Genomic DNA, 24,465 nt, shown 5'->3' with positions numbered 1-24,465 from the left:
TATTTCAGTAAGCCTTTTAAGATAAACAGAAGTTTAAACATACATACATATTGTCAAATCTATATCGCTTGCGAGTTAGACAGAGCCAACAGTCTTGAAAATACTGATAGGCCATGTTAAGGTATATGGCTCAATGACGGAATTGAGATTCAAATAGTCACTATTTGAATCTCAATTCTATCATTAAGCCAAACAGCTGAACGTGGCATTTCAGTATTTTCAAGACTGTTAGCTCTGTCTACACCGCAAGGGATATAGACGTGATTATGTGTACGTGTGTATTTATAGTAGTATCTTGCCTCAAATACCATGCAATATACAATATACAGACTTCAACACGCATGGACGGACCATCAATAAACACGGCTTTGAGTGGCCTTCAGCGGTGTAACACACTGTACCTTATTTTTGTAACTGCAGAGGTGAAATGTTATGAGTTCGAAATTTCGGAATTACACGAATATAAACTCATACAAGATATTTCGTTTTTAAAGAGTGTCGGTGGTCAAAACGGTAAGGTGCTCGTGTGGCGCAAAAAGGGCACAGGTTCGAATCCCATCTCGGCCATGCACCAATGACTATTTTCAAAGTTATGTACATTAGTTTGATGACTGACCGGTGATGAAAAAAATCGTGAGGACACCTGCATATTCAGGAAACTGGATGTGTAACCATATGACCCAAAACGGGTTAGGTTTACCCAAAAAAAGGTAGAATATTTGAACTTTATGAATCTACCCGAAAATATTTGTACCTTAATTTTTCAAAGTAAGTCTACATCATTATAATTAATAATGAAATCTCACTTTAAAAAAAATAGTAGTCCATAGCACAGCCTATGTGCTCACAAACATAATCCTATTTAACAGTCTTTACTAATTCCTCCTAAATTATTATGGCCGGAATAAATTCCACTATTACACGAGGGTATAATAACCATTAAGATAATAGACAACGATTTATAATAACGCATAGATAAAACATTATTACGTGATCTACTCAAGTTAAGGGGCTCAAGAGTTAACGACAAACATGTGTTTATGATAGGTCAACGTGCTGTTAATATGCATTTAGATTTTTTTTTCAACTTGTATAGGTACAACCGAGGCTGCGTCCATGTTAATTTTAAATCATGTCCTAGAATTTTAGGTTATCTAAGGAAACTGCATGACAAATTTCAAATATTTAACACAGCGATTTAGCCTGTCCATATATCAGTCAGTCAGTCAGTATCTAAGTGCAGTTTGTATCATGATCCAATCTGGGTGAGATTCCCTTAAAAAAATTCGAAAGTCAGGCGAGTCTCGCTTCGTGTCTAATTCGCGACTTAACCCAATTCAGAACTAAATCAAATCATCTTTATTGTGGTACACATGTTTTACATAGATCTTAAATATATAATAATAAATGTTTCAATGTTTCCTATTCTTAACAGAACGTACAATATAGGTATAGCTGTTATTGTGGATCTAATTCATAAATTAATATAAGAAATTTAGACTATATCAAAAGGTTCACCCTGGGCTCAAGGTGCACCATGGTCTCCTCTTAAGAGGGGTGAAGATGTTACCGGAATCAACGCTAGGAGGAAGAAAGAGTCCAGAAAACAGTGTGAATTAATTTTACTTGATAGAAATTTTCGTTGTGGAAAACGTCGCCAACTCTATGCGACGGGTGCACAGCGATGCACTATGTGTAAAATGTGCATTCTATGTTTACGCAGCTCTTTTCAGGATCTTTTACACTTTCAGACATATCTTTGCAAAGCTATAAAAACCGTTAAAATAGAAATTATGTTATAAGATGTTTTCGTAGCTGTAACGGAAACAATACGAATACAATAATGAATAATTTCCCTTTGAAAACCAATTTTATTCAAAATGATAGCTTTTCTGCTAAATATTTAGAAGTCTGAGACTTCTTTTATGTAATTAAAAATATAATATTATTTTTCTGTCTGGGTAATTGCTTGAGTGAACCGAGCAAAAGTTTTTCAGATACATTTAATTAGGAACAACTAGTTGAAATCACGAACTTTTTCAATTAAATCAATCAACATTTTCATATTTTATTAGCCAGGAATTGTTTCTACCTCTTTCACTAGCAAAGAAGTCGTGTCGTGTCATTTAAAACGTCCAATGTCGCAACTTGTCAATGGAAATCCAACAGCGAGGTCCCTCATCTTTGTTACGTCTCACCAACTTACATTTTCATTCGTGAAACCCACACATTTCTAACTTCAACCTTACACCAATATAATTAACGTCTAACTTAAATGCCATGCCCCGTTTGGCTGAAAGCTAAGTAGTTCGTCTCTTGGATCTTTCATTTGTATGAAACACTGTTTTCAATTAGCTTGTCTGTTTGTAGGAATCCTAGGAATTCTGTAACGTTTTCTCATTCGAATTCATTGTATCTAATTTAAATTCTTTCCTTCATTTGTTTTTTTTTCTTTTTTGTGTGCCAATACTCCTTTTTATTCAATTCCGATTTAAAAATAGATCTTTGACATCACCAGTACCCGAATGACAACTTAAAAAAAAAAACAAAAAGACTTGTAAACGTTTTGTGCCAGCTATAAGATTGTTATAACTTTCTTCAAATGGTTACCGTCGCTCGTGTATTATTTTCTCCTCATTTCTGCCCAAAACTTTTAAAACTTCCTACCAATTTAGGAAAATCTCTTTCATTTTGCTAACAAGACTAATCCATGGACTCACTAGACCCAGAGCCCTTTGAAAGACGTGTCGGGAACGGAAACCAATAACGGTTGAGCTGAGTCTCGCTTCGCAAACGAATTTATACCTACTGTACATTATTCGCAAATACATACTTTCTATTAAAAGTCCGAAAGTAACTTTCTATTTCATAGGTTTTTTTCACCTCTTGATATTTTTATATAATATTACGGTCTGTTTGGTAGAGATGTCGGATCTTCGTCTCTGAACCAAAGGCTTCCGTGTTCGATCCCGGGGCTGGCCATGACGTTGAATTAATGTCCCATAATACAAAAGTCTCGAATTTTGGGGCTAATTCAGTCTGTGTTGTTATAAATGCTACACAGAATACATAAATATATACTGACAGATAGTTACAAATAAATTATAAAATACTAGAGGCCGCCCGCGACTTCGTCCGCGTGGAATCAATCCCGCGGGAACTCCGGGATAAAAAGCCTATATGTTATTCTGGGTCTTCAGCTACCTATATACCAAATTTCATCGTAATCGATTCAGGAGTTTTTGCGTGAAAGAGTAACAAACATCCACACTGACATCCTGACATACTCACAAACTTTCGCATTTATTATATTAGTAGGATGTGTCAGTACGTATTAAGATGTAGTCTATCAAAACAAACACAAGCAGTCTCCGTTTTCCTGGCGGCGTCATAACATTACGTCAGGCCGCAATCTCAGACACACGTAGCCTAGATCTAGCTAGACCTAGCCTCCCTTCGTGCTTTGTTTTAAATGAGAACACTAGACTCGCAAAGAAGCAGTGTTTTTTTAAAGAAAACAGCCTTTGTAAGTAGCAAGTTTATGTGTGCATAGATAGGCATTTTGCCTTTTGGTATTATGGGCACCCATACGCACATTTAATTACGACTTAACTTTGTGTGTAAGTTAGGGTCAACAGTCCTGAAAAGTCTGAAAGGCCACGTTCAGTTATATAGTTTTGTGGTGACATCACTAATGTCACACGAAAAATGTCAATCTGTGAAAAAATTGACGCGCTAAGCCAATAGCAGCGAAGTATCTAAATCGCGCAAACAAAGTTTTCAAATGGAGGATTGGAGCATAAGTACAACGTCCGACTCAACATCGTCGGAGCCGCGGTTCCCCAGGCATCACACCTGGCCTGGCGGAAGATCTACCCTTTGGTGGCGGCCGAGCCGAATCATCGCTCCAGCTACAAGACAAACGAATTTAATATCCCATTAATAAAAATATATTTGAAATTCTAAAACAAAGGCAACGGTCGCGAGTAGTATCGGCTGCATTCGGCTGGATGGCTGCATGATGTCATTGAGTTTCAGATTGTAACAGGCCGGAGAGTGAAAGAAACCCAATAATAGAATAGAATAGATTTATTTTCAAAATTGGATACAAGGTATCACTAATTGACGTCACATCACTTAAACCGCTACAGCTTATAATGATATACGAGCCCATCGCCTACAAGAAGAATCCCCAGTTCTTTAGCCTTCTCTTAGTGTTGTTTGATAGAAGATTCAGCATGTTTTGAAAGCCCGTTCAGGTAGTGATTGACTGAATGAGAAAAGGCAGTGAGGTCTACAAATAAAAATGTTATTTTTGTACCTCTAATAAATAAATAAATATATACGGGACAAATTACACTGATTGAGTTAGCATCGAAGTAAGACTTGAGAGAGACTTGTGTTACGAGATACTATTTTAACGATATTATATTTTTTAACTTTGTTCAAATTTAAAACGTTTTTAGGATTCGTTAATAACATTCATAAGTTTGTTGGGCATCGAAACCGGGTAAGTTGTTTTTCAGATATTCAGGATTTTCTGATTTAGGAAAGTTAGGAGGAGCACGGGAGTGCTTTCGCTAAGACTAGCCACGCGAAGCTCAAGGGCACTACCTACCTTTTCTCGAAAGATTTCGTCGTTTTAATATTGACTATCTCAAAACCAATTCTCAAAATGTCGGCGCCAACTGTTTTATTGTAACAAACGTCAATATTTTAAACTTATTTTTACCAAACTTACATTGTAGCAATATCTTGGATCCCGGGATCGGTAACAGCTGCTTCCTTTATGAACTTAACGATGACAAAATTAGATTTTGAGTAACTGGTAACTTTTTGAAGACAGACAAACACATTGGTAGACAAATGTTTGAACAAAATTTGTAAGTAGGTATAAATAATAATAATAATAATGCCGTGTGGTTCCCGACACTTAAGATTAGGACAACCCTGTCTATTCCCATAGATGTCGTAAAAGGCGATAAAGTGATAGGCTTATAAACTTGGAATTCTTCTTTTGACTGTTAGCTCTGTCTTCCCCGTCTTTAATTTTCCAAAATAATTTTGTCTTTGTTAATTAACCCAAAAAAAAATTATTTTCATGCTATAATAATTCCAAATGACAAAATATTGATTAATTATGTGGACGAAGCAAAAGAAGTTCATAAGGACCGTGGCAATGGAAAAATATAGTTTCTGCGTCTGTGGGCAACGCACTCCTCTAAAATGTGTAATTGAGATTTAAAGTTTTCATCTCACCACTTGATCTCGTTCCCATGAATATCGTTAAAGGCGACTAAGGTTTAGGCTTATAAATTTGTGTTTTTTTTTTTAATTTACATTGTAAACTTCACTTCCATAAGAATTAGACTTCACAATCTCAACCCCACTATCAACCCCTGCACCTGATTTTAGGGTACAGACTGATATATTGTCTGTTACCCCGCCTACGCTCGATTCATATTCAAGGCACGAGCCGCCACGACCTACGGCACTATGTGCTTCTGTTTTTCATATTTTAACTTGGTATTTGGCCTTTTCCGAAGCAGAAAGAAGATTGTTTCAAAATTTACTGTTTTCAAAAACTTTTTCACAGCGCAGTGTGATTTCGATTTAGGGGTATTGGTAACTAAAATGTGTTCTTTACGAGGGTACGTTTGCGAATCCACCCGGGTATAATGAGAAACAAACATTAATATCGTCTATATATCTGGCGAGGTAGACAGAGCCAGCAGTTTTGAAAAAACTCAGCTGTAAGACTGGTTGCTAGCCCACCGCCTACCCAAGAATCCCAAGTTTATTAGTTTATCCCTTAGTCGCCTTACACGACATCCCTGCGAAGAGATGGAGTTGTTGGATTCTAAAGTGCGGGCAGCCACGCGGCATATAATGAGAAATCCTTGTAATATTCGATTTTTTTTGAAGTCTGTTAAAATAGATTTCTACTTTCTATGAGCGTCTTTTGATATAGAATTCCATTGTATTAGTGCACCAAAAATTATTTCTCTACAAAACGTCAAAATTGATGGCAGACATGATCTCTTTACTGACGGATAAGTAAAACCCAGTTCAATAAACCGTTTTAATTAACTCTCGGATGCTCCTAGCGAGCAATCAATTTGTCACTACAAATTAAGAGCATCCCCTACTAGCGGCGCAATTAAGAATTCGTCCAAAAATACATTTTTGTTTCTAAATTCGTTTAAATTTAAATTGTTAAAGTGGCAACACTGTATGCAAATGCATCCGACCCTTGGGACGGTGAAATTGGGGAGGTTTATAGTATTTACCCTGTATATATTTATGGACAGATTTAGCTACTATTGTTTTCATTTCAAGGAAGATTTATGTAATTATCTAGATATCTACTCTTATGCCGTGTGGTTCCCGGCACCAATTTAAAAAAGAATAGAACCATCCGTTTCCCATGGTTGTCGTGAAAGGCGACTAAGGGATAGGATTATGAATTTGGGATTCCTCTTTTAGACGATGGGTTAGTAACATGTCAATATTTGAATCTCAGTTCCATCATAGAGCTATATAGCTGATCGTGGCCTATCAGTCTTCTAAAGACTGTTGGCTCTAACCGGCAAGGTATATAGACGTCATTATATGTATGAATACATGTCTATAAAAAGAACTTACTATTTTTACTTATAACAAGTGAAAATAGAGAGTGCAGTGAAAACGTAAGTTTATTCCTTAAAGAAAAAATCTCAGATACAATAAATAAATTGCACAGCTGAAGATAAAACAGTGAAAAGTTCTTTTTTTGAATTTACTTGTCACAATGCAATGGCCAGGGTGTTCGTAATTGAAATCAAAACCATGAATGTTTAAAAAGAAATAACTTCCTTCATAGAATCGAGATGAAATCTCATCGAGTTTCTATAGTAATCCGGTGCATCCACTTACAAGATTTATCTAACCACTAGATGCTATTTGTCGTCGCTCCCTTTGTAGCAATATGGAAAAAATGTGCATTAACTCTCATCCAATTTAGGAATAGGTACTTGACGTTACGAAAATAGAAATTTGTAAAGGCTTTTAGGAGTATTTTTAACGGTCTCATGATATAAAAATGTTAACCTTATTTGTTTTTCAAATTGAGACAAGAGAGCTAATGAAATTTTAAAAAGATATGAAACCAAATAGAAATAATAGGTTTTTTGATTCGATAAAGAAGTAATTACTTTTTTTTATTGTACAATCTCAGCCTCCGTAGCATGGCACGCGCTACGCCGTTATTATCGCGCGAAAACCTATCGTTGTCCCCTTTCACGGCATAATAATAAGCGAAACAGCGATAGCTTTTTACGCGATGAAACGGCGTCGCGCGTTCAAAGGCAAAGGCTTTTAGGCTTTTATAGATGTCTTCATTATCACGATCGGGTCCGACAAAGACTAAGTGGGACTTAAAGATGTCAACAACATAGTGTTGTTACATATAAGCGAATATTAGAGATGGATAAATTCCAGGCCACGAAGCTTGAGGGTGCAACTGAGAGAGGGTGCAACTGGGAACACGCCATGATGTGAGAGAGAGAGAGGTTACTACAAGTTAATTCAAGATAACTGCAACATACTTACATATCATGTCGAACAAAGTCAAACTGAACAATGCATCGCTCATCGTCACTTCATCATGTCTTATTTTTGTCAAGAGAACGAATGAATGAACGATAATGACGAACAGCAAGAAATGAAAGGCACAAGTCGCAAGAATAATATTTTGATGGGTCTCTGATGGGTCGTGCAGTAAAACAGTGAAGGTACGGAAGTACATGGTAATTCAGAAATAACTACAGCGGGCTTTACAAATCGATCACATTTGATAAAAATATAACCTAACCTAACACTTGTGATTCCCGGTACCAATATTAAAAAATAGGACTACTTCATCTTTTTCCTATGGCTGGCGTAAAAGGCGACTAAGGGATATGACTATAAACTTGGGATACTCCTTTTAGGCGATGGGCAAGCAACCTGTCACTATTTTAATCTCAATTCTATCATAAAGCCGAACAGCTAAACATAGCCCATCAGTCTTAACAAGACTGTCGGCTCTATCTCCCTCGCAAAGGATATAATCGTGATTATATGTATGTATATATATAATCAAGAGTCTGGAGAAGGACATAGATTACATCACGCGGGCGTAGCTACTGGTAAAAGCTAGCTAGTCATAAAATCATTTTTCCCTTAAATTTCAATTACACATTATAGAGGATTGTCTTGCCTTCACATTAGTTTGTACCAACGAATGCTCTTTTTTTCTGTCAACATGGTGATTTGTGTCATGTCGCTATGCCACATTCTATGGGAGGGCTTTGAACTCAGCATTTTTCCTACTTTGACCTCTATTATTAAAATTGTCGAGCATTCTTTGCAGAAATATGTCAGGCAGGAAAATATGAAAATGTCGCGATATTGCATTGTCTCTGTTTGAAATTTCGAGTGACTCTTCGGTTGACTTCAAAACAATATTTTACCGTTACAAATTTTATTTCGAGTTTATCTTATTGTTTATTTTTTACCCGATAATTAAATAGAATCACTTAAGTTTATTTTTTCAATGCCACCTTTTTCAATAAAGTAAGTTAGCTTATAAAAGACGCCAAATTATTTTACACAGCATTTAAAAGTATACAGGAGTATACAAAAAATGTTGATGCGATCTATTTCATTATTTCAACACAAATTACCCAATCTTATCACGAAATACATAAACAAACCAAAAGCCATGCATAAAAATCCATACCTGACGTAACGGAATGCACCCCTCAAGAAATCAGGGTGCATTCCCCTAAAGATATATGATTTTAATAATCGCCAAGATTACAGTAAGAAGGGACCAGAGGATTCCTTCAAGTGTCCCTTTGCGAGTCCCAGAGGCTCTGAGAAATCGTCCTTCGAGCTGTTTCATTTGTGAGGGCACTTGATATATGCCAGACTTGTTTTTTCACAAGGGCCTTTTTTGCCGGGGAATTTCATTTATTTGAGATCTTGTGATACTTATGGGTCTGCCGTTTTAAGTACTATTGTGAATAAAACCTTATTTGGGAATATATTGCTAAGTATTGAAGGTGATTCTATATTTATACGTTTTAACTCTTTTAGGTTTGGTAGCGAGAGCTAAATAAATAAATAAATAAACCTGACTTTTCCAATCTAAGATCATGATCTGAAGCGCACGCCGGGTTTCTCTTCAGAAAAATGCTAAATACGCTGTAACCTGGGTTACCGCCAGATGGAAAAAGAAGAGATTTGAAAGTGGGGGAGATCAAATAAAAATTACAAAAAACCAATCGCTTAACTTAAAATTATCGTCTAGATACTAGAACTAACCTCCATATTGCTTAAACTTCGTAGCCCTTAAATTTAATTATTTTGTGATATATGACAAATCTGGTAATAAATCAAAATTGTGCGCGCCCTTATTAGTGAACACTTCAAAATGGCGTCGTCAAGATGGCGGCAACCGCGGGAGTGATGCGTCTTATTGAGTGCAACGGTTGCAGTGGTTTCTTAATAAACAGCGGAGTTATTAGTGCGACGTCACACACTGCGTCTAATTTTGATGACAGGTGTTCATAACAAGGAATATTTGCGACGCGTCTGTCTGTGAGTGGAGCCGTAATTAACGTGCGGAAAGTTTCAACTTCGGGTAGTTATGTACCCTGTAAACGTAACTCATGAAATGTAATGTTCAAGATGGTTCTCTGCCTTTTCGGCGAAAATCGTTTGGCAGATCATCACTTGCCAATCAACGTTTCGCAGAATTTTATTTCGCGGAATAATCATTTGCCAACTATATCACTTAATTTTGTTTCATTTCCCAACTTAACTATTGCCAACTGTACGTTTGGTCTGGCTTTTATAATGACACTTTTCACAAGGCCAACTTTCAAGTAGCGAACGTTTCAGTTAGAGTAATATTCATTTAATTTTATGTATTGTTTACCAAATAATATATTATTGTTTTTTTTTTCCATAATTATTTTTCTACTGTAGCTAATATTCAAGTGCCCTGTGTAGTGAAACAAAAGCGATTCGGTTCTGGCACTTCGCCGGCCGCTGCCGCGGCACGCTCGCTTCGCTCGCTCGGCTCGTGCGTTGATGGTCGCAGTTCTAACCTAACCTAACCGATTTCTTTCGATTTCACCTCAACTACGTTAATAAAGGAAACCGTTGCCAACGAGGGGGAAATAGAAAATATATTAACAGGTGTCCCACCAGAACCTAAGAAAAAAAAATACTTAGACAAAGACGAAAGAATCAACAGAATTCTTGAACACAAATCTTCATATTCACATGAAAATTATTAATGTGCATTGCTGCTAATTTAAAGTGTTAATTTTTTTTGTAATTCTTTAATAAAAATTGCATGTCGAAATTAGTTTATTTTATATCATAATATAAATGTACGAAAAAGGTACTGTTATACAGACGAAACGTTATTCGTCTAAAAGTTGTCTGGCCTAGTGAAGGATTTGATAAATGATAAGTGCCCGAAACGTGTTCTGTCATTATAATAATGAGCTTAACAATAATTCTACCAAATGAAACGTTATCATACAAAAATTTGACAATCGTTAGTTGTCAAAGTGAAAATCAGGCGAACCGTTGTTTGGCAAGTGATAATCCGCTAAACAATTTTCGGCGAGAAGGCAGGATACCGTTCAAGATTCATCTTGAGACGTGACATGCGAAGATATACAGTGTTAGTTGGATACATTCATGCGAAAATATGGGAGTTCATAATTTTTTATATGGCCGGTTTAAAATTTGTACAAATAACCATTCCCAAAGATAAAAACAAGATACAAACGGTATTCATAATCCAACTAAATTAAAAAAAAATATAATCTTCTTAGTTTGCAATGTAAAATCCAACATTTTGCGTCTCGCACCATCTCATTAATTCCATGAAAGTAGCAACACTGGTACTTCTTTCTCTAGACGGCAACACTTTTTAAGATAGAATACAAGTCTAATTAAATGTCGTCTTCTTTTTTGTTGCATCTGACATTCGTTGTTCATAGTGTAAATTGCAACTTTTTTTTTAATAAGAATAACCATATTATAACGTCGTAATACTGAAATTAATGTTGCAATATTTAAATAACTTAATGATCACAAACTATAACTACTTATATAACAAAAAAAAAATATTTTTTTGATCAATAAGAACAATACAAAGGGCATTTAATTGCCATCATTCACAAATAACCCACCTCTTAGGGTAACCACACGTTGAAAAACATCGGCAAAACCACAAAACGCATTGGGAAACTAAATTTGTTAACTCGTACCCCAATAGCCTACGGCTATATCGGACGTAAAAACTGCATAGGGTGAAATAATTTGTCACACAAGGGCGGTTCGAGGTACGTTGCCTGTTGGCAGGATAAGGGAAATTTCGATGCTGTTTTAGTTACTAGTACATTGCTCCTTGTAAAGGAAGGGTTTGAATTTAAAGTTTTTGAGATTAATGATGATTGAGTTACCAATATTGGTTGGATAGTAGGTGATTTGGATAGTAGGCACTACAGCCAGCAGTCTCTTTCAGGACGCATTTGTGATAATGACAAAGGTGAGGAAGTAAAAAGAATAGGACCACTCCAACTCTTTCCCATGGATGTCGTAAAAGGCGTAAAGGGATAGGCTTACAAACTTGGGATTCTTTTTTTAGACGATGGGCTAGCAACCTGTCACTATTTGAATCTCAATTCTATCATTAAGCCAAACAGCTGCACGTGGCCGATCAGTCTTTTCAAAACTATTGGCTCTGTCTGTAAGGGATAAAGACGTGAATGAATGATGTATGAATGTATGTATGTGAGGAAGTATAAATTTAATTTTCTAAAACCTGCACAAGGTTTACAATAAATTTTAACAAAACCAGCCATGCCATTCTTTTTCTTAATCATTTTCACCCTTTGCAAACCGGCAATGTATCACAACCCATTTTTCTCTCCCACTTTTTCTCCCATCCAGAATGTCGGATGTATGTATCTGCCTGGGTCCCGGTCGTGGTTGTTTTAATGTGATTGTCATGCAAATACCAGAATTAATGGCGTCCGTTTACCCAGTACCAAATTCACTGTGCGCAACTTTTATTTCGGAGTTTGGCTATTTTGCATTTGACATAGTTGAGCTGCATATACAATAATACATATCCGTGTCTTTTACTTTGACTATTTAGGTAATTATTTGAAATTTAAGAGGGTATTAATTAAATAAATAATAAAATTAAATATTCTCTAGTTTATCCGTGAGTCCGTCCTTAATTCTCCGGACCGCGTTTAGAGAGCATGCGTGTTATGTTATGGCAAAGATTTTACAGTTTACAGGTAGAGTAAATGTGGAATTTTAACCCACCAATTAACGGCAATTTTATGAACACCATAAAAACTAAATACTATTAACGGTAGAATATACTACCTTAATCGACCTTTTAAAGTCAGCATATTGACGATGAAATGACAAATTTAACAGCCCAAGGCGCCATCTACAGACGGTAAAAAAAATTCACATCCAATTAGTCGTTCTATTTTGAAATATCATTTTTTTCGGGCTGAGCCTTGGGCGTATGATTAACAGGCGTATTTGTCATTGCCACCCCTACGTGAAATTAAAAAAGTAATAGAGGGAACGATTGTGACGTATTTGTTATAACCTAAATGTGTGGTAGACGTTTTGGCGGGAACCTGAAAGTTATTTTGTTGGTATTTTTAAATTGTGTTGCACTGATTATTTTACATAAATATTTTTCTGTAAGGTCAAAGTACATAAGCGTGATGAATTTTACCGTGAGCTTGGTTTTTATGCTTTTAATCGTTAATATCTAATTGTTTTCCTTATCTACATATAAATATATTAATTCCTTAAATAAATTGTAAACAAAAACTTTTCAAATTGTCAGTTACTTTTTAGTGCTGAACTTAAAAAATACACGTCTTATTAATTTCCCTCATTAAACATTGCAAAGTATCATTGGCAACTACCTTACGCCAAGTCTAAACAAAGATTTAAAAAAAAACTCCCATAACCAAGTCCTATAGGGTGACCATGACCAGCGGCAGGTGTTGCCAACTGCGGGCCCCGTCCTGCCATTTATGGCCCCATAATTCAGGGCCTGAAAAAGACGGCCCCTTGATTTGCATTTGACAACGACCTATAATAGCCGAAGGGTCTGGAATAGATGAAATTATAGGAAATGTGCGCAGTAAATTTTATAAGGCGGATGTTTGATTTTGACGTTATTTATTACTAACAATACTTAGAAGGTAATTTATTGCAGATACCTAAGAGTGTAATGGATTCTTAATTAACTTTATTCGTTGAAATAATTGTGATCTTCTTTTTTCTCTCGTTTTTTATATCTGCTGGCTTATTAACCCTAGAAAGATAATCTTATTTTGATGCGCGTAAAAGATAATCATGCGTCAAATTTACGCATATTTTCTCCGGACTATAAGTCGAATTGTATTTATTATTTTGAATGAAATATTGTTTATACTACATAATTACACAAATACAAATAAGAAAAAAATCAAATATTTAAATTATATTTATTTATTTTTAAGAAAAAAAAATTAACTTAAACCTCTTCTATAAACCAACAAAAAATTTCGAACAATGGTTTTACCATCATAAAAGTACTTTCTTTATATAATAATTAGACTTTTTTTATCACAAAATGATTAAAGAACATCTGACATATAATAGGAACATAAAATAATACATAAAAGCACAGTTTGGCACACATCAATATTGTTCTCTCGGCAATTAACTTTCTTGCATTTTTTGCACGACGAACTAGCCTTTCATCTTATTTTAGAGGGACACCAAGCACAGTAAGTGCATTTTTTAAAGGGTGGCTCTTTGGGGATGTCTTCTGATGAACATGGCATCTCTTTAGGTAACGTATTAGATATATGATCGCGCAAATATCTCTTCAAAGTAGGAGCTTCTAAGCGCTTAGTCCTAAACGCTGAATACAGTCCCCTGCTAAGATTTTTCATAAACTTACGACTTAAGGGGTTTTCACCTTTATCGCAAACATTATGGTAATTTCTCATAGCTGTCCTGTCCAAAACCTTCCTCCAAGTCACTCTGCACATCGTCTTTGCTTTCGTGGTCCGAGATTTCACCATCAGTATCCTCACAAGGAACCTCATCTTCACTCTGCAAAAGAGCGGCCAGGATATCGTCTTCGTCCAAATTTCTTCTCCCCATAATAGTAAATATAGGTATCAATATCTATAAAAAAGAAAACAATAATACAACGTGCGAAATAATAAATAAAAAACAATAAAACACAAAAAGGATCACTTGAATTAAAATCTTAAAAGTCACGCAAAAGATAATCATGCGTCATTTTGACTCACTCAAACGTTATATTTCAAAATCGGTGACACTTACCTTAGCGATACGTACGCCTCCCGGTAGCTCCTAGCGACGAATGAAATGTCCCGAAGGCACAGCGACAGATTCGGGCTATTTAGGAAGAGACAGCAATAATTCGAAAACACATGCGTCAATTTGACGCAGATTATCTTTCTAGGGTTAAGTATTCCCGACGTCACTAATTTGATTTAATTAACAACAAAATCAACTTCATTACTTACGGATCTTAGAACTTAATAAACCTTTTAGCAACTCCTTTTCCTTGACTTTCTGATATAGCTAAATTCTAAAAAGACAAGACAAAGTATTAAACTTTTTTGTCCGAAAGTCTTTTCGTATTCTGGTCCAAAATCCTATATAATCTTAGTTCCAAACAATAGCTTATACATATGTAGAACTCAAAAAATACCAAGATATAGAACTCACTTATTAACCCTACGACCACCCATCGAGCAATTGACCACTTAAACGCTCATTGGTGCCCATCCCGGCCCTATGGACATTTCCGATCGAAATTACACTATTGTCAGCAATATTAGGGACATTTTCGAATTGAGATGATAGGGAAGTAAGTAATGAGAGCGGTTGACAGTTTAAATGATGTTCTGAATTTGAAATATACTTTTTTTTTCTTTTGTGCCAGTGTGATGAATTTCTTTGTATTTTTAGAACTAAGTTAAACGTACATATATGTAGTACCCGAAACCGCCGAGCTTGCACGAAGAGAGTTATGAATGTGGATGAAGCGAAGGAAATATGCAAAGATCGTGGCAAGTGGAAAGAGGTAGTCTCAGCCTACCCCTCCGGGAAAGAGGCGTGATTTTATGTATGTATGTATGTATGTACATATATGTAGTTATTTTTTTTTTTTAAGAGCATCTTCTAAAGTAAGTATCGATTTTGGTCTCACGGTAAGACGAATCCTGGATTCGTTGATGGATCCTGTATTGGGTAAGTCAGGTTTTTACACGAAACAACTCCCTTCTGACCTCTGCAACCTTTGCAGGTTAACTTAACTCGTATTAGATCAATGGTTACACATCCAGTTGCTTGAATGTGCAGGTTTCCTCACGATGTTTTCCCTCATCGTTAGAGCATCGCTTAGTATTCAAACTAAAGTTATGTACATAATGAAAATAGTCATTGGCCGAGGTGGAATATGAACCTGAACCATTTTAACCGGCACCTTACGAATTCGACCACCGACGCTCACAATTTTTATTTACAATTTAACAGATGTTTTTCGTATGGTAATAAATTTCAGATCAAAACCACCAATAGCGCTGAAATTTCATTCAAAGCTATGGCTTTTCAACGCGTGTTCGCTGGCGGCTATTCGAATGCAAATGAAAAGTACACGTTTGATTTTAAATTCTATTTTACGAGCGATAGAGACTGGAATCTTTTGTGCTGGTCTAGTGTCAATGCGTTTTGCTATAACACCTCACAAAAGAGCATTGAAGTGGGTATTCCGTGAAGAGGTATATGGAATATCTGTCTAGACTTATCGTAGTTCGTTTTTGGTTATTTTTTAAAGCCCAATTTGTGCTTGGTCATTGGTGTTATGATTTATCTAGTAACTAGACTTTTGCCAAGAATAGATATAGAAGTTTCGCATTAATCATCTGTTTGTTTTTTTAATGGATTCTACTTAGCATGTTACGTACTGAAAGAACTCAAGTTTGCAAATATGGATGCATTATACGTTTAGTTAGTGCTTTACCTTACTCGCCTTTAAATGATCTACACATATAATTATAATAATACGTACTATTATAGCTTCAACTACGAGTAACTAGAATCAAAAACGCCATTTTGTTAACGGTTAAAGAGAAACGGAACAGTCTTATATTAACGAGTAGCTTGTATTTTGATTTTTTCTTCCGACAAAAAATTATATATTATAATATATAGCAAGATAGATATAAGTTTATTCACTATCACATTTCTTGGTAACCTACATAATAAACGATAATAACAAAGGTGAATGTGCAATGTGTGTGTATGTACCTATGTGAAGTTCTTTTTAATGTCGTTCAACGTTCGCTTATGATAATATTTTCTCTTTCGTCCATAGAACAGCCATTTCATCAAACCATAAACCCAAAATCCATAAAGTATTAAACAGTAGCTTTATTTCCCGGTTTATGTGTTTTTAACCATAAACTGCCAATATGGCGGCCTTTGATCCCGTGACGTCACGCACCTGCTTCCTTTGATGTCTTTGTTTACACTTCCTTTTCTATCATAGAAACGTGTCAAAGGCTAGTGTTACATACGTACATAGAATCACGTCTATATCCATTGCGGGGTAGACAGAACCAAAAGTTTTGAAAAGACTGGTGAAGGCTTGTTACAAATACGCCTGTAACATTATATGTGTATTAGTTGGAACGATTTGGGAACGATGTACGGTAGTAGTAGTAGGTCAGCCCGAGGAAATACTATAACCAGAGAGCTGACTAGGATCAGATGCCAGGATGGTAGCGTTGTGAAAGGAGAAGAATGTGTACTAAAGATATGGAAGGACTATTTTGAAAGTTTATTTGAAAAAAAGGAAGGAAATAAGAAAGATTTCTGCTATAGCGAAGAAAAAGAGAATGAGATGGAAGGCGAAATTGAAGTGTTCGAAATTGTGGAAGCACTTAAGAGTATGAAAGCGGGAAAGGCTGCTGGGTGTGATAGAGTGTCGGTCGAGATGCTTAAAGCAGGAAAAGGCGTAGTAGCTAGTCAGTTGTACTGCCTTTTCAATTTGTGTTGGAGAAGCGGCCGAGTACCAAAAGATTGGTGTAAGGCTGTTATCGTGCCACTTTACAAGGGAAAAGGGTCACAGCTGGACTGCAAAAATTATCGTGGTATAAGCCTGCTTAGCGTCGTCGGCAAATTGTATGCTAAGGTATTGATTAATAGAGTCAGGAATGAAACTGATGACAAAATATGGGATGCTCAAGCGGGATTTCGAAAGGGAATGGGATGTACTGATCAGGTCTTTTCCTTGCGGTGCATAGCCGAAAAGTTTTTGGCCAAGAGTCAAAAAGTCTATTGCACATTCGTAGATCTGGAAAAGGCCTATGACAGAGTTGAGAGGAATGAATTGTGGTCAGCACTTTCTATGCATGGGGTGAGCAGTCTCTTAATACGAGCACTGAAATCCTTATATGAGGATTCGAGTGCTTGTGTCAGGATAAACGGAGCGCACACTGAGTGGTTTAAGATTGAGAAAGGCGTTAGGCAAGGATGTGTTGCGTCACCGTGGCTGTTCAACCTATTTATGGATAGCTGTTTGACAGATTTGAAAGAGTCTAAAAGTGGATTAAGGATGAATGAGTTACTCGTCAAATGTCTGCTCTATGCCGACGATCAGGTTATACTGGCGTCATCAGCGGAGGAGTTACAGGAGATGGTAAACTGTATGCATGAAGCTTTAAAAGAGAAAGGAATGAAAGTGAACGTAAGTAAAACTAAAACACTGGTTTTTGAAATGGAGAAAGAAATGACAGCATGTAATATTTTGATTGGAGGAGAAAAAGTGGAGCAAGTGAAAGAGTTTGTATATCTAGGATCAAAGTTTACATCAGATGGCAAGTATGATAGTGATATTGAAAGGAGAGTGAACGCGGGGTGTTCCCCGCGGGTGAATGGAGCTTTGCATGCCTTTATGAGCAGTCAGAAACTATCCAAAAAGGCTCGACTGGCTGTGCACAGGGGCGTGTTGGTCCCGACATTAATGTATGGGAGTGAAAGTTGGGTATGGCAAAAGAAGCATGAAAGCAGAATAAATGCAGTGGAAATGAGAGCGTTAAGGAGTATGATGGGTGTGAAATTGAGTGACAGGATAAGGAACAGCGTGATAAGGGAATGTTGTGATGTGAAAGAAGATGTAGTTACAGGAATAGAAAAAGAAAAGGGTATGTTAAGATGGTTCGGTCATGTGGAGAGGATGAATGAAAGCAGGTTGACTAAGCAGATATACAAGGAGAGTGTGGAGGGAAAGGTCGGAGTGGGAAGACCTAGACGAACGTATCTTGATCAAATTAAGGACGTCCTGGTAAAGGGTCAGGTCAAAAGTACCCGAAACCGCCGAGCTTGTATGAAGAGAGTTATGAATGTGGACGAAGCGAAAGAAGTATGCAGAGATCGTGGCAAGTGGAAAGAGGTAGTCTCTGCCTACCCCTCCGGGAAAGAGGCGTGATTTTATATGTATGTATGTATGTATGTACGGTAGTAAGAAGTAGTTTCTGCCTAACCCTCCGAGAGAGAGACGTGATGTCATGAATCACGTATGTATCTCTTGCGGATAGAGTCAATATACTCGAAAAGACTTAACGGAATTAAGATTTAGACAATAACAGGTTAAAATGGCCTATAAGAAATGAAACTTCACACTATATTTAATTTGATAATTATTTACATATCAAAAGCCTAATTTTGTTTTATTTTTTGTTTCAGGTAAGCTCATATGTCACCGACTTACAAACAGTGAGTTGAAATTATTTAATACTAGAGGCCGCCCGCGACTTCGTCCGCATGGAAACCCTATCAAACCCGAGGGAACTCCGGGATAAAAGTAGTCTTTATATTATATTGGGTCTTTAGATACCTACATACCAAATTTATATTTCTATTATCTATTTATTTAATCAATACTTTGTAGTCAATTGTAAACGATGCAATTGGTTAATAGTATAATAATGAAAATCCAATTTTAAGAAAAAAGAATAAGAAAAAAATATTTATTCTAGCATACATTTTACATAAATACATATATTCACGTCTATATACCATGCGGCGTAGACAGAGCCAACATTCTTAAAAATTACGATGGATGTCGTTAAAGGCGACTAAGGGATTGGCCTATAAACTTGAGATTCTTCTATTAGGCGATGGGCTAGCAACCTGTCACTATTTGAATCTCAATTCCATCATTAAGCCATACAGTTGAACGTGGCCTTGCAGTCTTTTCAAGTCTGTTGGCCCTGTATGTCTTGTACCCCGCAAAGGATATTTGTTTGACGTGACGTTTGACTCAAACAAATTATGTTTTAGAAAAATATAGTAATAAAATATCTAATACATATGACAGTGTTCCAGTAGAATGGTTTCTGGTCCAGACAAAACTATTCCACTAAGACTCAACCGACAGACAATGTGAACATATTTTTACAGACTTGACTAGAGTTTCATAGAGTTATCTAGGCCCATAAACTTTTTTTTTAATGCCTTGCCTTCAACCGAACCGAACGGAATTATCAAAATAAAAATAATGTCAGGATATTTGGAAAAATATGGTCAAAATCTATAACTCCGTAAGAAATTTCCAATACTATTATCAATTTATCAAAATAAAAAAAGGTCAAGATATTTGGAAAAATAAAATTGTAAAAAATTATACCCTCGTAAGAAGTTCCCTATAGTATCTATGAGTGCGCAGTCCGCTTACTTACATTTTGCAGTTTAAACAATCTTGAAAGGTATCTTTTTTCTCGCTGATAGAAATTCTCATTCAATCCTGTCTAGACTTTTCAGGTGTCGGCCAAGAACTTCGTTGAAAGGCAAAGTTTTTAGTCGATAAGTGTTTAACCCTTCAAGGCAGTTTCAAAAAGGGATATTTTTTTTTACTTTTTTGTAACAGTATTGTGTTTTTAATATATCTTAAGTAAGAAATAAAATTGGCAATAAATAGTGAAAACTTTTTGCTTGAATAAAAAACAATATAAAAATATTCTAACTGCTTTGCTCGTGCGGGTAATACAAAATGCTGTTAGCTTAAAAAAAAGCCAATAATATTTAGAAAATTTTGACAAGCATTTTTTTAATTTTAATAATTATTAATTATTTTACAATACAACGTAGTAGCTTTCATTTGCAAATGGTACGTTAAATTTCAATGAAATGTTAGCAAATTTTAAGAAACCACGTATATTTAATCCGAAATCAAATAACAGTGTATTAGATTGTTAAAAAAATACTTAGATAGACACTAAATCCGTCATGAATTTCTTAAAACTAAATAAAATATTGTCTTAGCGGACTCTTTAAATGATCTCGTATAATAAGAGCACCATTTATCCTATACAAGTTTCATTAAAATTATACCAGCCTGTATAGAATTACATCAATTTATTTTCACCAAACACTCTTATACAATGTACAATATTGTTCTATGTAAATTCGATACAAACTTTCTAAAGGTGAGCGCAAAATTGTTTTGTTTAATCAATTGTTTGATTCAATTAACAACTTAATTAATTCGTTACCTTTCCGTTGCTTGAATCTTCTGTTTTAATGGTGAAACAATTAATTTTGAGTTTGATTGATTTTCTTAATTTTAAATAGGTATATAACTGCATTGAATACTATATAATAAATAAACGTACACTAAATTGGCAGATAAATTAATAAAATGTCAATGAATGAATAAGTTAAAAAGAAACCTATACTACTAAGACTAAAGTCCCTTATTTAAATGAGCTAGTTGGGCTGTGCGTTGTCAGTCAGTCACTTAGTAACGGGACAGATATTTCATAAAAATATTTCTACATTTTAGACTTCGCAAATAATAATAAACAAATAAATTTTCTACTGCTGCAGCTCGCTTAGAATTCAAACGCGTTTAAATATTTAAACGAGAAAATGAAATGATTTACAGCAAACAAACTAATTTTATCCAAAAGCCGGCTGCAGGTTGCACCCATTCGCACCCTTTCCCTTTGTTTGTGGAACTCAGTAAAACGCACCCTACTAATGAAAACCTGAGGGAAAATTGGGAAAACTCATAATAATAGGGGGCGAGCCATCCTCGCTTTATCTGTAGGTACAGGCTGGTTAGTTTTAGTTTTGAATTTCGAATATAAAAAAATAACAACTCCACTAATTTTGAATAAGGAATATTTTTATATGATACTTACTTATTTAACCTTTCAAGATCAATAAACAATATTAAAAAAAAAATGTCGTGACATCACCTTTGGTCATATTTTGTTTTCTTGTAGTGTCACTCAATTATTTTCAATGTAATGTTGTTTCATTCTGTGCAATCTATTAACTTATTAACTGGTTAATTAACTGACTTACTTACATATCAACGCAGAGTGCAAACTGCTGTGGGTTAAGTGGTTTAAAATTTGAAAACTAAGTTCCTTATGTGGTCTAAGCGTGAACTAAGAGAGCATTTTCCAAAATTACCGCAGGAAGCTAATACATACTCACAAACATTTTACTTCCAGTCAATAAAGAAAATTCTATAATTACAATCAAAAACCCTGCTTAGTCCTTTACTATTAAAATTGACAGCACCCTGTAAGTCTTACTATAAGATAAATAAATTCAAAAGGCTGCACCCCGCTCAAATTGTACGAATTTGAGACTTATCGTGTGCAAGCCGGTACAGATGTCGCACCCTCGATTATCGTATGCAGATTAAGTGGAAAACCCTCTTGTTTTGAAAGAAGGTACACCTGGCTTTCTGATATAATATCACGAAATTCAAAATTTACAAGGATACTGTTGTTGACGTAGAGGTTCTTTGTAGAGGTTAAATTTATTTAAAAATAATTACGACAAAATAAAAAAAAAGATTTAAGAAAAAAATGTTTTAGGAATTATTTATCGGAAAAAAGGGGGTCGATTAACAGGAAGCTGAACTGACCCGACCTGAGATTTGCCAAATAAGTTCATGCAAAAAGCCACATAAGTAAGAATTGATATAAAAAGAGTCAGTTTTTTTTCCAGTTTAATTAAATACTCGTAGGTTTTTTGCAACATATTTCTGAAGATCCTTTCCAAAAGTTTTGTTTACTTAATCCTTTAAAGCGACATCATCTGGCAGAAACTCAAATTTCAAGATAAACAGCTTGTTTCGCCAACTCCAAAGTTGGTGTTTTGGAGAAATATCCGTGTAAACACACGCACATCTTCGCGACACCGTCAACATTACATCCTTCATATCGGCTATGAAAATACAAACTTTATTATCCCCCAAGCTATGAATAACTAAGAAACCGCACAAATTTTAGACTAAGACGTGAATTCTATAAGAAAATTGAATATTATACAGACAATGTTATGTTAGATGAAAAAGTAGATTCATTTCTAATGATTATGATTACCTAACTAAATAAATAATATTTACGTTTTGATATAATATGAATATATATGAATTTGCAACTTGATTTATCAATACACATTAATTTTTATTTTAATAAATTACATTGCAATTTCATTTAACTTAAGTATACTATATTATTTAGAATTACAATTATTATTTAAAATATTTTTAGCCGACAAAACATCAATAAAATAAAATAGGTTTCTTTATCATTATTTTTCTTTTTTTTTTAAATGTCAAAGTAAGCTAATTTGTTTTTTTTTATTGTTTATATTTCGCCCTCGCCTTGTAAATAAATGTCTAAAGTGTGCGCGTCAGATATTCAGAAGTTATGCATACAGGTATGGTGCCTAGCCTACCTCATCATTTATTTAGGCGTGCGTAAAAGTATCTCCCCTAATTTGGGTAATTATTTGGGAAGGGAATCCGCTATTCAAATATTGAAGTCCCTTTGAAGTTATAGGAACTTTGAGTTAAAATATTTACTTAGGGATGTAGCCGTGATGTTGTCTGTCTGTCATCATTTATGCTTGCAATATTTTAACATTTTCACGTGGAATTTGAAAATTTAAACCGCTTGAAGACATCTTGGCTCGCGGCTTTCGATCGATTTTAACTATTGCAAGAAATCAGCTTCATTCAATGCATTCCAATCTCTTTTTAATGCGTTTTTTTTTTTCTTACAGGGATTTCCTAATTGTAAACATTGCAAAAGTAAGAGGAACACACAAAATCTGACTTACCCAATCCAGAATCATTCAGCTATCTCGTAACACAAGTCTCGAACTTACTTCGAGGCTAACTCAATCTTTGTAATTTGTCCCGTATATATTTATTTATATTTGAAGCTTAATATAGGCAGTTTGAAACACAAACATGGGTTGACCTGGCTACCTGAACCACGAGCCACTGAAATTGAAAGGTTTTAAACAAAAACGGAAATTTCCATTTGAATGACATCCGAACCACTTCAAACAGTGTTAATACCTTCGCTGAGTTAGGGTTGTCGATAATAAGTTTGAATTCCCAATTAAAAAAAATAAACATTGTAAAATATAAATTAATATATAATTATTTATATAGTATAGTACCTATTTAATTCCTCCGTAAATTTTGTCCACTCAATCTTTTTGAAAATTCGCATAGGTTCTCTAGAATAAACCACAGAGAAGAAAATAAAGAAATTATACAATAAACAAAGAACAATAATAAATTTTAATTAAAATCAGTATAATGTTACACACATTCACTTCTTCTCTGTGCATCTTCCGTACATCCCTATCATTAATTTATAGTGTAAATATCCTCCTGAAACTAAGGCCGCTAATGAAATATAATTATATCGGTAAATTCAATACAAATTTCCCAGAACACACATCCCTATCGAGGTCCAAAGTAAACACGCTCTTAACCCTCCAATAGACTCGTGTACAAAAGTACCCATTTCACGGCTCTGCACCTGTCTGATATTGATAGGATGTAAAGGTATTTGCTGAAGGATGTACTCAGTTTGACAGGCTTAACACATCTCCGGTTAAGTTTGTTTTGGGATAGCTTATCAATGACAGACATTTTGTAAGAAAAAATATTGCCGAAAATTATGCATTTTGTAATAGATAATATTTATTTTTGATTAGTATTAAGTACTGAGATAAAAGTAGTTCAACAGCAATATCCCAAAGCTGACATATATTAGTAGAGATATAACATTTTCGTCCCATTTTTTCAATAACACACTTAAGCAATATAAATTAATAATGTATTAGTTATAAATGGACATGACACGTGAAAAATAAATATAAATCAATGATATTTAGATCGATTACATATTTCTACTTAATCTCACAAATCTCTCACAATTTTAAGTTTTTTATTAAATTTACCCACTATTTGCTACTCGATTTTCTATTCATGACACAAGGGTAAGGGTGTGTAACCCTCTC

At 35.1% G+C, this 24,465-nt stretch overlaps 3 protein-coding genes across 6 annotated transcripts in view; 2 read left to right on the top strand and 1 right to left on the bottom strand.

Moving 5' to 3' along the window:
• The window catches only part of LOC106137109 (putative acyl-CoA-binding protein), a 347,495-nt gene extending 347,370 nt beyond the window's left edge, over positions 1-125 (top strand). The window contains exon 5 of the mRNA XM_060944461.1: positions 114-125. The gene's annotated coding sequence lies outside the window, so the exon portion shown is untranslated. The remainder of the gene's footprint in view (positions 1-113) is intronic.
• LOC106134506 (CD63 antigen) overlaps positions 1-24,465 on the bottom strand; it is a 515,731-nt gene that overhangs the window by 185,071 nt on the left and 306,195 nt on the right. The window lies entirely within an intron of this gene.
• Positions 1-24,465, top strand: part of LOC106141364 (uncharacterized) — a 382,952-nt gene that overhangs the window by 241,259 nt on the left and 117,228 nt on the right. The gene's annotated exons all lie outside the window — the stretch shown is intronic.

Source organism: Amyelois transitella, chromosome 5, assembly GCF_032362555.1.
Source record: "Amyelois transitella isolate CPQ chromosome 5, ilAmyTran1.1, whole genome shotgun sequence".
Taxonomy (NCBI): Eukaryota; Metazoa; Arthropoda; class Insecta; order Lepidoptera; family Pyralidae; genus Amyelois; species Amyelois transitella.
Note: the sequence above shows the minus strand (reverse complement) of the source record. Positions and strands in the feature narration are given on the sequence as shown.